Here is a 15,189-nt window from a genome sequence, read left to right as displayed (position 1 = left end):
GGATAGAATGTGATAGAATGGAATGGAATAGAATGGAATGGAATGGAATAGAATAGAATAGAATAGAATAGAATAGAATAGAATAGAATAGAATAGAATAGAATAGAATAGAATCTGATACAATAGCTTAGAATAGAATAGAGTAGAATAGAATAGAATAGAAGCTGATATAATAGAATGGAATAGAATAGAATAGAATCTGACAGAATAGAATAGAATGCAATAGAAGAATAGAATAGAATAGAATAGAATAGAATAGAATAGAATAGAATAGAATAGAATGGAATGGAATGGAATGGAATGGAATGGAAATAGAAATAGAAATAGAAATAGAAATAGAAATAGAAATAGAAATAGAAATAGAAATAGAAATAGAAATAGAATAGAAATAGAATAGAATAGAATAGAATAGAACAGAACAGAATCTGCTAGAATGGAATAGATTCAGGTGAACAGTCTAGAATAGGATAGAAGGGTCCAGGTGGGGGGGCTCATCTGGATGAGTGCACCTGTTCCAGGTAAAAGGACCCGGGTTCAAGTCTCCGGTCCCCACCTGCAGGGGGGGAAGCTTCACGAGCGGTGGAGCAGGTACACATCTCTCCTGTCTTCTCTCAATTTGTCTCTATCCAATAGTAAATAAAAGAAACATTTTGTTAAAGGAGGCAACGAAAGAAAGCGTTAAAAATGCATTCTTTGCAATAATGGAACCTCTGTGGACCTTGAGATTCTGAGACGAAACTCTGCATTTCTTTCTACCACAGTCAAAGGAAGGAATTATTTCCAAATTGATCGTGTGTCCGAATCCGAAATTCTAATTTCTGATACCCATATAAATGTCGACCAGCTATCCGTGTTCTTGCAACTTATAGGTACGTCCTGGCTCAGTCTCTTGTAATCAGCCTCTGTATACAAAGTTTATAATTTATAAATTTATAATTTTTATTTATGATTCGCTTCCTATGAATGATTTCATTTGGACTCACAAAATGATGAGACTAGTGATTTAATACTGATTTCTGTGTCCCCATCCCCTCCATTGGAAACTGCAGTGGTTCTCTCAAGCTCACAGACATGGGCTATTATTTCTACCACTGTCTGGATTTATATATCTTTGCCCATTTTTTCCCTGGCCCTGCCTTCTCTTCCTGTCTAAGCCACACCTCCACCTGTGACTCCTTCTGAGTGTCCCTCCTTTTTTCCTCTTCTCTCTCTCCGGGTCCTGATGGAGTTGGGGTTCAGAGCCCTCTGGGCATCTTCCCCTGACATGTCTCCCCCTCTGGGAACCTGGATCAGAATTATAATTTTTTTATTTTATGCTCTTAAAAGTTTTATTTATAAAAAGGAAACATTGACAAAACCATAGGATAAGAGGTAGAAGTTCACACGATTCCCACCAACAGACCTCGGTATCACCTCCCCTCCCCTGATAGCTTTCCTATTCTTTATCCCTCTGGGAGCATGGACCCAGGGTCATTGTGGGATGCAGAAGGTGGAAGGTCCAGCTTCTGTAATTGCTTCCCCGCTGAACATGGGTGTTGACAGGCGGATCCATACTCCTAGCCTGTCTCTCTCTTTCCCTAGTGGGGCAGGGCTCTGGGGAAGCAGAGCTCCAGGACACATTGGTGGTGTTGTCTGTCCAGGGAAGTCTGGTCGGCATCACGGTAGCATCTGGAACCTGGTGGCTGGAAAGAGAGTTAACATACAAAGCCAAACAAATTGTTGACCAATCATGGACCTAAAGGCTGGAATAGTGCAGATGAAGAGTTGGGGAGGTTGCTGTGCAGATGTCCCCTCAGGCTAGTGCCAGTTCCCGCAATAGTTGGGACATCCTCAGAGTGCCTGTTCCGCCATGTTGTCCCCTCAGTCTAGTGCCAGTTCCCGCAAGAGTTAATACAATATTCTCGAAGTGCCCTTCCCAACCAATCCTGTCCCAGCTCGTCACTCCTGGTTTTTGCCCTATAAAGCCCTTCTTCTTCCACCCCTCTCTCTCTTGCCCGCTTTTCACTTTGATGATTAGACACAGGAAAGTTTGCTGCGCAAGGAGGCCATTTTTGCTACCTCCAACTCTGAGGTGCCCACGCAAATAAAGAATTGTGTTCCCTTTCCACTCTGGATCTCCTCTCTTTTTCCTCCACGTCACAGCACAACATGTGGTTCCCAAATAGGGACTTGACCCACCCAGACGCAGGTAAGTATACAGCCGCTTGACTCTCTGTGTCCTCATGTTCCTCTCCGCCATGGGAGACTTCCCATTTTATGAAGAGGCTTCCCAAACCCTTTACTCTTTTGTAATGGGACGAATTTTCTTTTCTTTATTTTTTTAAATATTTATTTATTTATTTCCTTTTGTTGCCCTTGTTGTTTTATTGTTGTAGTTGTTGTTGATCTCATTGTTGTTGGATAGGACAGAGAGAAATGGAGAGAGGTGGGGAAGACAAAGAGGGGAGAGAAAGACAGACACCTGCAGTCCTGTTTCACCGCTTGTGAAGCGACTCCCCTGCAGGTGGGGAGCCGGGGGCTCGAACCAGGATCCTTATGCAGGTCCTTGTGCTTTACGCCACCTGCGCTTAACCCGCTGTGCTACCGCCCGACTCCCATGGGACAGATTTTCTATCTCGGAGATGTTTTACTTGGGGCTGCACCTTGGATCCTCTTGGCTATGTTTGCAGCTTTCAGGATATATATAGGGCGCCCAGCCAGAAAGTTAAGGGACCTTGAGGCTGAGATACAAGAGTTAAGGGATATTGTCTTGGTGCTTACCCGCCCTAAGCCCTCTGCATTTTGCCCCACGTCTTCTCTTTTGGAGACATGTGTTTGGCTTCTCTGGCTGCTGCTGCCACTCCTCGGGCAGCTTCCCCTTCCGTGATTCCTCCCCCCACTGCTACCTTGTTTTCAAAGCAAGTCCACACCTTCCCAGTAAATGTGGCCCCCAATAGCCAAAACGCTCAGGTGTGGCATCCATACTCCTCCAAAGAACTCAGAGAGCTCTGGCAGCCAGTTAAGAATGACAGAATTCATGCTCCATGGACCAAGTCCATTTTATAAGGCTTTCTCCAGCACCTTAATACCCCCAAAGATTGGAGGGACGTAGCTCATGCTACGCTCCCAGACCCCCTCTACCTGCAATGGGAGGCATTTTTTTCATGACAAATGCTCAAAGCAATCCCAGAGAAATAGTCAGAATCAGCGGGAGTGGAATTTTGATGCACTGTTTGGAACGGGAGAGTTTGAAACCGGAATTCAGCAGGCAGAAGCCAAGTTTCCAGCTGGTTATTTTGAACAGGTACGCATCTGCGCATCACAAGCATGGGAGAAGTTAACCCCACCCACAGGAGTGGCCTCAGTCACCACTCTCTCCCTTCGCCAAGAAACCAATGAATCCCTAGCTAACTTCATTGCCAGGGTGTGGTCAAGCTTAGAGAGAAAGATTTATAATCCTGAAGCCCTTGTTCTCCTCCTGATTTCTATTGTCTGGGATGGAATCCTACCGGAATTCCGGCAGGCATGCCTCAGTCTTAAACACGAACACCCAGATAATTGGATTTTATTTTAGAGAAACAGGAACTTAGACCAGGCTCTTATGGGGCACCCATTATGACACAGGCTTATGCAACTACCCCACATAAGCAAAACGGGGCCTGCTTTCAGTGCGATCGCCAAGGGCATTGGCGTAACCACTGTCCAGACAAGCCGCGACCCTGCCTCCAGTCAGGACAACCACGCCTCCAGTCAGAGCAACCTTGCCTTCAGTCAGGGAGCCAGAGGCCATGAACACCTTGTCCTAGATGCCAGAAAGGCTTTCATTGGAGGAGAGATTGTTGGTCCAAGTTTCATAAAAATGGCATGACCCTGAATGGCGCTAATTCAGAGCCTGAGATTTTGTGGACCACTCCTGTTTTAGAACAAGGTCAAGCTACGATGACAGTAAGGATTGGTAATATTCCTTTTAAGTGTTTGATTGACACAGGGGCAGAAAAAATGATTTTAAGGCAAGCAGAGGTTCCCCAGAGTTGGGAACTCCTCCCAGGACCCAGTTTACATGGTGTTGGAGGATTGACCCAAGCCTTTCTCACACGAGATTCACTTATGTGGGAAGACCCAGAAGGAACTACTGGACACTTTCATCCTTTGGTAGCTGATATTAGCACCAACCTACTGGGCAGAGATCTGCTGGAATCTTTCGATGTTATAATATCCACAGATGCTTCTGCAGAGCACAACACCCACTCCTACGATTTCCAGATCTAACCAGCACCCCCAATACTAACTGCCACTGTTCATAACCAAACTCCCTGCTTAGATTGGCTTTCTAATGAGCCTGTCTGGGTGGAACAGTAGCCCTTGCCTAGGAAGAAGCTAGAAATTTTAAAAGAGCTCGTCCGAGAGCAGTTGTCCTTGGGACACATTCATCATTCCTGAGGCCCATGGAATACTCCTGTCTTTGTGATTAAAAAGCGCTCGGGAAAATGGCACCTCCTCCAAGATCTCCGTGCGGTTAATAAAACCATGCAGGTCTGGGGCTCTCCACAAAGGGGTTTCCCTCTTGCTTCTGCAATTCCCATGGGAATTCCAATCATAGCTATTGATATACAGGATTGTTTTTTCTCTATTCCCTTGCACCCACAAGATTGTAAACGTTTTGCCTTCTCTGTTCCTTCTATTAATAATGCTAGCCCTGCTGATAGATATGAATGGGTGGTACTGCCCCAGGGCATGGCCGATAGTCCTACGTTTTGTCAAGAGGCTGTTAAATCTGCCCTTTTTCCATATATTTGTAAGGGCCTTAAGGTTCTTAATTATATGGATGGCATCTTAATATGGGGAGAATTAGATACAGATCTCTGTGTCCTATGTGATTTTTTTATTCCTGCCTTAAAGAAAAGTGGCCTTAATGTAGCTCCTGAGAAGGTACAGATAATTCCTCCAATATCTATCTTAGGTTCAGAGATTTCTCTAATGCAGATTCGTCACTTAAAACCTTGTGTTACTTTTCCTTCTAACCTCACTCTTGCTTCTTTACAAAGTTTTCTTGGAAATTTAAATTGGCTTAGGCAGTATCTTTGTCTGCCTACTAGCTGCCTCCAACAGCTGTTTGACCTGTTAAAAGGAAACAAACAGCCCTCCTCAAAACGTATGTTAACTCTTGAAGCCTCCTTGGCACTGGAAAGGGTTAACCAGGCCCTCCAAGACATGTGCCTCGTTCTATTCTCGCCCTCCTCTCCTGTAAACCTTCTAATCTTTAACTCCACCCCCACAGTAGTGGGGGCACTGTGGCAGAACCATGGGGTTCTCCAGTGACTTCATATGCCAGTAGGCAGAGCTCCAAGACTCCTTACCGAGATAGATGCGTTAGCATTCATGGTTCGCCAAGGAAGAAATAGATTGGTGCAGTTCTTAGGAAAGGAACTGGATTCAATCATTCTTCCCTTTTCTCTCACAGATACAGAGTGGCTCATATGCCACCATTCTCATTTCGCCATAAGTTTGGTGGGAACTAAACCAATAACCTGCAGGCAGGGCGGGACCCAGGTAAAACAGTGATTATATACATAGACGACATCGTAAGTAATACAAGCGAACCTAATGTGATGATTAAAACAGAGGTCTTATAAGCACAATTTAGAAGCATATCACGAGGAAGTGGTCCTCCGTTTTGTAGATAACTAGTAGGCATATTTTAGTTCTATTCCAAAGGGCCTGTAGTTATACTATTTTCTTTCTTTTTCTTTTTTTGCCTGAGCCTAAAATCTGATATGCAGGTGGATCCATGTTATTGTCTGGGGAGGTGATGTTATGGCTGGCAGAAGGATCAGAAAGCTGGATCAGGGAAGAGAGTAGCTCCCTAATATGGGAAAGGAGTACAAATATTGTTGACTGCGAACCCCATTGATTTGATGTGATCTGGGGCCCATATTCAGCTTAGGAGCCTGTATGACCTCTGCCTCCCTGTAGATCTGAGCTCACATTCTGTGGTCATGAGTAGGAACGTTCCAAGCTGTCCCAATATCGGGACCCATCTTCCTCAGGTGTAGCACAGAGTATATTGTCCAGCCTCCCTTTGGGGGGGTGGAACATTATCTACCATTGTTGATCCACATTGAGGGCAACGGACCCAAATTCTTATTGGGAAGCAGCCACTGGGAGTTTTGGCTTCTGTCACTGCTTCTCCACTCCCCCTCTCCAGATCTCGACCCACCAGGGAAAGATAGAAACAGCCTGGGGGTCTGGATCCACCTGTCAAGATGAATTATTTTTTTCTCAGTGTTCCAAGCAAAGTCCAAATCACTCATCCCCACTCGTTTGAGAGATTCTCTTTTTCTTCAAGAGTCGATGGGAGTTGTTGCTTGAAAGTTGGTCGAATTGAAAAAAGAAGAGAGTTCTAGCTCCAGGAGCCATCCATCTGTCCCATTGTAACGTAGGAGGCCGTGTCTGACGTGAGCCATTTCTGAGCTCAAAAGAGAATGGGTCTTTAATTTTCATAGTGGTTCTGAGCACTGCAGAGTGATTGGACATATATTCATAAATATATATATATATATTTCTCATATCTGAGAAAAGAGAGGGAAAGAAGGAAGGACTCTCAGATGTAATAACAGGTGCAGGGGTGACTTCGAGTGGAAGTAAAAGCAGGACCAAAGAAAAAAAACATGGGCAATAATATAGATATAGTTATATAGATAGGTATAGATTTATCAGTAGATATATAATAGATATAGATATTTATGTTATTTATATAAATATAGATATATAGATATATGTATACATATAGATAGCTGCAGATATAAAACTAGAATATAGATTATAGGTGCATGATTAGATATATAGATACAGAAATAGATATATGGATAGATAATGATAATCTATAGTTACAGATAGAAACTCAGCCCATGGATCTGTGAGCTTGAGGGAACCATTGCCGTCTCCAGTGGAGGGGATGGGGACCCAGAACTCTGGTGGTGGGAATGGGGAGAAATTAGACCCCTGTGATCTTGTCATTTTGGAAATCAATATGAAATCACTAATCATAAAGGCTTATCTAGAAATGTCAAAAATAAGACAGTCATGTAGTAAAAACAAACAGACAAACCAAAAATAAAGATCATTTCTTTGAGATGGTAATGGGAAGTGTCTCCCTATCTCGTTCTCTGCAAAATTCAGGAAGAACACCTGAAGTCACCAAGGAAGGCAAACTAGCACTGGAAAGGGTAGCTGAACAGAGTGGCATTCCCAGCGAGAATATAGTATATATCACAGACACAGGTGAGTTTATTTTTCTCTCTGAAATGAATTGTCAAAAACCTTTGTATTTTGAATTAAAAAAAAAACCAAACAACAACACTGTATTTTGTAAGTCCCAATTTCATCCCAGCATATCTAGTTGAAAAGCTCTTCTGAAATATCACGGACGATCACTTTCTGTTTCCACCTGCCCTTATTTATTTAATTAATCACTTGATGTTTTTAACACAGATACCTGCCCTCCAGTATGAACATCAGCTTGGTGAGTCGAAGATCTCTTCATAATTTCAGTCAATTTGTTTCTGTTGAGCTGGTCCCATCTCAGAGTGAAAGGTATATAGGTCTTGATCTAGTGGGAAGCAATAGCTATGCTATTTGGTTTTTATTATTTATTATTAAGACGTATTTATTTATGATAAATATAGAGCAAAATTAAAGGGAAGGGGAAGGCAGAGCAGGAGAAACAGAGAGACACCTGCAGCTCAGCTCAGCTCATGAAGGTTCCCCAGTGCAGGTGGGAACTGGAGTCTTGAACCTGGGTCTTTTTGCGCTGTCATGTGTGCGCTCATCCAGAGAATCAGTCTATCATTTCTCTCTCTTGTCTCTGTAAATATGTATTTGCATGCTCACACCTTAACTTACTTATTTTTTAATATTTTTGTTTATTATTGGATAGAGACAGAGAAGTGGAGAGGGGAGGAGGAGCTATTCTATTCTATTCTATTCTGTGCTGTTCTTTCTATTCTATTCTTCTATCCTATTCTATATATTCTATTCTATTCATTATCCTTTCCTATCCTATTCTATTCTAATGAAGAGAAGCAGAGAGACAGTCAGAGAGACACCTGTAGCCCTGCCTCACCACTCACAGTTTATCCCCTGCAGTTGGGGACTAGGGGCTCGAACCTGGGTCCTTGTGCATTGTAACATGTGTGCTCAACCAGGTGTGCCACCACCTGCTCCCCCTGAACTTGTTATATAGGTGAAATACGATTATACCATTGTTTTGTCAACTATTCCCATGCAGAATCCATATATACTGATACCAGCATTCTGTGAAATGAATTCAAGATGGCGTAACTTTCTTTAAGATACTTGCAGCATGGTTATTTGCATTCTTGTTAATGTTATGATCTTTAATATCCATTCCTTCCTTTCTTTCTTTCTCTCTCTCTCTCTTTCTTTCTTTCTTTCCATGCTTACAGAGGATCATACTGCACAATGTACCCGAGAATTGTCAACATCTACAATTTGCATTGGAATCACCCAACTGGAAAACATGATAGGTTCTCCAATGATAATTTCTCCTACTCTGAAAGTAATGATTTGAGCTTATGGTTCCCTTTCCTTAGACCTTGTGAATGACTTCCATTTTAAATGATTAAATAAAGCAATATCAGCACACCTGTGTCTTCTTTTATATTTTTTATTAGTGATTTAAAAAAAATTACAAGACAACAGGGGTTTAATCCACACTGTTCCCCCTACCAGAGTTGTGAATCCCCAGTCCCTCCATGGAAGCTAGAGAAATTTTCCTAAGGTGTTAGATATGGGTTAACTATTATTTATTTCTACTACTGTGTATATTTGTATATATTTAACCCCACTCTCTTTTAATATTTCATCTCCTCCTCCTTTCTGAGTCACACCTCCACCTGTTTTTTCTTCCAAGTGTCCTTCTTTTTTTCCTCTGCTCTTTCTGGGTCCTGATGGAATTGGAGTTCAGACCCTCTGGGCATCTTCCCCTGACATGTCTCCCCCTCTGGGAGCCTGGACCCAAATTCTTTCTGGGGAGCAGAAGGTGGGAGTTGTGGCTTCTGTCACTGCTTCTCCGCTGGACATGGGTGTTGTGTGTACACACCAACGTTTCTGAGAAAACCCCTTTAAGTATGGATCTCATCAGCTCTTTCTTCCTTTTGATTTTTACAAGTAGCATTGCAAGATGTCATGTCAGGCCAGAGATATATTTCATTTTTCATAATAGATATTTATCCACAGTAGATAGCTATCTTATCTATATTTATCTATAGCTATTATCTATCTATCATCATTATTATCTGTCATCTATCTATTTACCTATTATCTATGTATCTACTATCTATATCTATGTATCATCTATCAGCCATCTATTATCTATCTATTATCTGTCTATATCTCTCAACTGTATCTATTATCCCTCTATGTAATCAATCTATCATCTAGCTATCATCTCTCTGTCTCTATCATCTATGTATCTATCCATATCTATCATCTATGTGTGTCATCTGTCTATCAATATCTATTGGACTATCATCCATCTATCATTATCATCTACCTATACTTTTACCCATTTTTACTAAGGTCCTACCTTCTCTTCCTTTCTAAGTCACACCTTCACCTGTGAGTTCTTCCAAATGTACCTTGTTTCTTTATGAAGATTTCTCTAGGGGAAAACATGTTTCTTCTTTCACTATTAGCATTCCCTTTCCTTCTTTCTATCCTTCCTTCCTTCCTTCCTTCCTTCCTTTATTTCCTCCTTTCTTTCCTCCTTTCTTCTTTCTTTTTTCATTTTCTCAGGCCCATCATGAACGCCATTCCTTACTCATTGCAGAGGGAAGCTTGTTTTCGATGCTGTATAAATTCTAGGAATGTTGCTTCACAGTTCTTCAAACAGTTGATAGTGTGTGTACACACCAACGTTTCTGAGAAAACCCTTTGAGTGAGGATCACATCAGCGCTTTCTTCCTCTTGATTTTTATGAGTAGTATTGCAAGATATCATATCAGGCCAGAGATATTTTTCATTTCTCATATAGATATTTAGAAGTGGGATGGCTATATCATATAAGAGGTCTCTCTGTATGTTCATGAGATCTGTAAGGATGTGAAAGACAAGATTCTCCAAGCGAAGCACTCGACCTCTTTAACTATCTAGAATTTCCCACTAGAAATAATCAAGGGTCTTAGCTTCCTTTCCGCAAATCTGAGGTATCTCCACGGTATTTTCTACAGAGGTGGAAGAACTTACATTCCCATGAAGAGTAGATAAGGATTCCTTTTTTTCCCCCTCTCTGTCTCTATACCCTCATCCAGTTCTTATTACTGCTGATTGTTTGTAGACCCTTCAAAGATTTGAGCTGATTATGCACTGTTTTAAATTTTTTTATTAATGATTCAATTTTGATTTTCAAAATGATGAGATCATAGGGCTCTAATTTCACCCCGTTCCCCCCGCCAGATTATGTGTCCCCATCCCCTCCATTGGGAACTGTGGTGTTTCTCACAAGCTCACAGACATGGGCTGACTATTATTTCTACAACGATCTAGATTTTTATATATTTGCCCATTTTTTCCCTTTGGCCCTGCCTTCTCTTCCTGTCTAAGTCACACCTCCACCTGTGACTCCTTCCCACTGTTCTTTCTTTTTTTCCTCTTCTTTCTCTGGGTCCTGATGGGATTGGAGTTCAAAGCCCTCTGACCATCTTCCCCTGACATTTCTCCTGCTCTGGAAACTTAGACCAGAAGTATTATAATTTTTTTAATTTTATGCTCTTTTAAAAATTTTATTTATAAAGAGGAAGCATTGACAAAACCATAGGATAAGAAGGGTTTAACTTCACACAATTCCTACCACCAGAACTCTGTATCCCCTCCCCTCCCCTGATAGCTTTTCCATTCTCTATCCCTCTGGGAGTATGGACCCAGGGTCACTGTGGGATGCAGAAGGTGGAAGGTCTGGCTTCTGTAATTGCTTCCCCACTGAACATGGGCGTTGACAGGTTGATCAATACTCCCAGCATCTCTCTTTCCCTAGTGGGGAAAGGCTCTGGGGAAGCAGAGATCCAGGACATATTGGTGGGGTTGTCTGTCCAGGGAAGTCTGGTTGGCATCATGCTGGCATCTGGAACCTGGTGGTTGAAAGAGAGTTAACATACAAAGCCAAACAAACTGTTGACCAATCATGGACCTCAAGGCTGGAATAGTGCAGACGAAGAGTTGGGGGTGGGGTCCTCCATTTTGTAGATAGCTAGTAGGCATATTTTAGTTCTATTCCAAAGGGCCTGTGGCTATACTAGTTCTTTTTCTTTTTCTTTTTTCCCACTGAGCCTGACATCTGATATGCAGGTGGATCCAAGTTATTATCTCGGGAGATGATGTCAAGGCTGGAAAAAGGACCAGAAAGCTGGATCAGGGAAGAGTGTAGCTCCCTAATATGGGAAAGGGGTATCAATATTGTTGACTGTAAACCCCATCAATTGGATGTGATCTGGGGTGTTGTTTTCGACGGGTTATGTCGTTTTCGCCGGGCTGGCTTCACGGGCGGGTAACAGACGACCAGGGACTCATGGTTGAGCTGTAGACAGTATCTCTTTATTCATGCAGGACGCAGCACAATCTAAGACGAGCTAAGCTGAACTCAAGTACTGTAAAACTCACAATGCTGTCTTTATATATACTTGCCAAGTAGGGTGGAAACAGAATGTGACATAGAGAGGGTGGAGAGAAAAGTGACTGGTGACAATCAGAGTGTGACAAGGAGAGGATCAGGGTGTGACAAGGAGAGGGGGTGGAGCAAAGACACATCATGAAACAATGGGGATTGAACCAATGCCCTGGAGGGAGGGTGGTGCTTGTTAACAGCGGTTATGTAAATAGAATGAAGTGGTTATGTAAACAGAATAGTGTTAAGCAGGGGGGATTTAAACCGAATGAAACAGAAGGGGTCTCATGCATACCAACACTGGGGCCCATATTCAGCTTAGGAGCCTGTGTGACCTCTGCATCCCTGTAGATCTGAGCTCACATTCTGTGGTCATGAGTAGGAACGTTCCAAGCTGCCCCTATAGCAGGAACCATCTTCCTCAGGTGTAGCATAGACTATGTTGTCCAGGCTCCCTTCAGAGGATGGAACATTCTCTACCATTGTTGATCCAAGTTGAGGGCAAGGTGCTATGGGGGCCTCCAAAGGGGCCTATTGTGCACAACCACATTTCTGTACCCCCAACCTCCATCACTATAGTTTTAATCACTATAGTTTTTAATCACTACAGTTTTCAAAAAGTCTTTCTTTTTTTTAAGTCTTACTGGGATGGTTAATTGTTTACAATTCAGAAGTGGACACATGGGTACAATTTCTTATCTCCTTGCAATAACTGCAGTTTTATTATTATTATTTTTCAATGTAGAAGCAATGGCTTTTGCTGTGATACTATCTATTTTTGTTTTGTGTTTTGTTACCTTTCCTTCCAGTCTTCTACACAGTCCTGAAGTCAGTATCATTTTTTTCACTCTCTGTTTTCTGCAGTGTCTTTAGTCATTTTGTGTTTAACGTCCAAGCCTTTCATCAACTTTGAGCTAAAACTGTGTTGGGTGTGATACAGTGACTTAACTATGTCAGTTTTTAGTATAGATAAAATTTAAACCGCAGGATAGAATCATCAACTTCAAAAAGGGAGATTAGACATGAATGAATGTTCTAGAAAGTTTTCAGGGTCCAGGGATAGATCTTTTTTAGAAATCATTTCTTTTATGTCACTCAGAACATGTTGAAATAAGCATAGTTATCCTTGCGAGATTTTAGAGATGCGTGTGCTTATCTCTTTTATTGGTCAAGTGTCCCTTTGGATGTCTGTATGTCGAGGCCCTAAAGAAATAAAAATGGATTGTTCTTATGACCCAGCAATACAACCTTTGGGCATTAATTCAGCAGACACCAATTTTCAGGGACATACCCACCCCTGTGTTCATAGCTGCATTATTCACAGCAGAAAATAAAAATAAAATAAAAATAAAAATCCAAAGAAAACAGAGGCAAGCCAATAATTTGTAAGTCTTATGAGACCTTAGGGTGGTGTTTGGGAGGTGGGAGTTTGTGGAATAAAGGCGTTTGGTGGTGGGTAAGTGTAATCTTACCATCTTGGAACAAACTCTACGTAACAAATGAAAAAATAAAATAAAATAAAATAAATACAAGGTTAAAAAGTCTAGGCCAAGTTAATTTTTCTCTTAACATCCATCTACTTATGAAAATAAGTGGTATCAACCAAGGCCATTTCTGTCCCAGTGGATTACAACACGAGCAAACAGAGCAAAGTTCTTTTGAGTGTAAACCGTTGGCCGACTGGGTATCAACAGAGAAGAAGTATAAAAAGTGACAGTAATTCAAGATTTCTGTGTCTTGGGTTTTCTCTTTTCTTTCTCCATCCTCTCTGGAGGGAAGGCAAGAGTCACCATGATGAAGATTTTGCTGTTGAGTCTTCTGCTTGGAGTTGCACATGGCCTGTACCAGGTATGCTCAGGACAGGTTATTTGCTCACCTGGGTGAATGTTACCTGTGTGTGTTTGACTCTTTTTTTTTTTTTAAATCTCTGTGGGCTTTTGTTCATTCATCCCTTGGCCTGTGGTTCAACCTGAGGGGGAAAAAAATTAACCAAGGGGTAAATCCCAATTAAAAAAAAATTTTTTTATTTATAAAAAGGAAACATTGACAAAACCATAGGATAAGAGGGGAACAACTCCACAGAGTTCCCAACACCAGAAATCTATATCCTATCCCCTCCCCTGACAGCTTTCCTATTCTTTATCCCTCTGGGAGCATGGACCCAGGGTCATTGTGGGATGCAGAAGGTGGAAGGTCTGGCTTCTGTAATTGCTTCCCCGCTGAGCATGGTTGTTGACAGGTGGATCCATACTCCCAGCCTGCCTCTCTCTTTCCCTAGTAGGGGCAGGGCTCTGGGGAAGTGGAGCTCCAGGACATATTGGTGGGGTCGTCTGTCCAGAGAAGTCTGGTCGGCATCATGCTGGCATCTGGAACCTGGTGGCTGAAAAGCGAGTTAACATATAGAGCCAAACAAAATGTTGATTAATCATGAACCTAAATTTGATGTGATCTGGGGCCCATATTCAGCTTAGGAGCCTGTGTGACCTCTGCATCCCTGTAGATCTGAGCTCACATTCTGTGGTCATGAGTAGGAACGTTCCAAGCTGCCCCAATATCAGGACCCATCTTCCTCAGGTGTAGCATAGAGTATGTTGTCCAGCCTCCCTTAGGAGGATGGAACACTCTTTACCGTTGTTGATTCACGTTGAGGGCAACGTCCTATGGGGGCCCCACAAAGGGGTCTATTGTTTTGTTCCTGATAGAGATGACTGGTAACAATGGAGAGAGGAATCTATTGGAGATCTAGGCCCATCATGTCTGTTTGGGATTCTCAGGACTCCCCGACTAGGGCCCCAGCTGATGGGGTGGCCTGATAGTGACTAAAGAGTCATTGTTAAAGTCTGCCCGTCTCTTCTTCTTATTCAACTTTTGCAGTCCTTGCTTTGCTAAGGTTAGCTTTGGAGTGAGTGAGAGAACTGTAACAGGAAGTTCATTCATCCCTTTGCTGGGAAATTGTGCAGAAACAGTCACATCTGCCATGTTGTCCCCTCTGGCTATTGCCAGTTCCTGTGAGAGTTGGGACATTCTCAGAGCGCCTGTTCCGCCATGTTGTGCCCTCAAGGCATTGTCAATTCCCTGCGAAAGTTGGAGTGATAGGGTTACTCCTCCCCCTTCTCATTCTCACAAGAGCTATTCCCATAAAAGCCCTTCTCCTTCCACCCCTCTCTCTCTTGCCCGCAATTTACCTCGGTGACGGCAGCTGAGTAGCAGGAGGCGGCCATATTGGCTAGCTCCACGTGGCCCCAACTGCTGCCTTCCCATCCCAACCCTGAGGTCCCCACGCGAATAAAGCATTGTGTTCCCTTTCTGCCCCAAACCTCCTTTTTCTGCGTCCAGCCACCGCCACCACCACAGCAAGTGACATCCCTTGGCCTGTGGTTCAACCTGAGGGGAAAACAATTAAAATATCCCAATTAAAAATATCCCAAAAAGACAATCGATAGTTAATGTTATCATCACATTATTTGGTAATTGGGTTAACTTTGAAAAGTCCTTTTGTTAGGGTTTGCTGTACAGTACCCAGTATCTTG

The sequence above is a fragment of the Erinaceus europaeus genome, chromosome X (assembly GCF_950295315.1).
Source record: "Erinaceus europaeus chromosome X, mEriEur2.1, whole genome shotgun sequence".
Taxonomy (NCBI): Eukaryota; Metazoa; Chordata; class Mammalia; order Eulipotyphla; family Erinaceidae; genus Erinaceus; species Erinaceus europaeus.
This window is presented reverse-complemented; position numbering follows the sequence as displayed.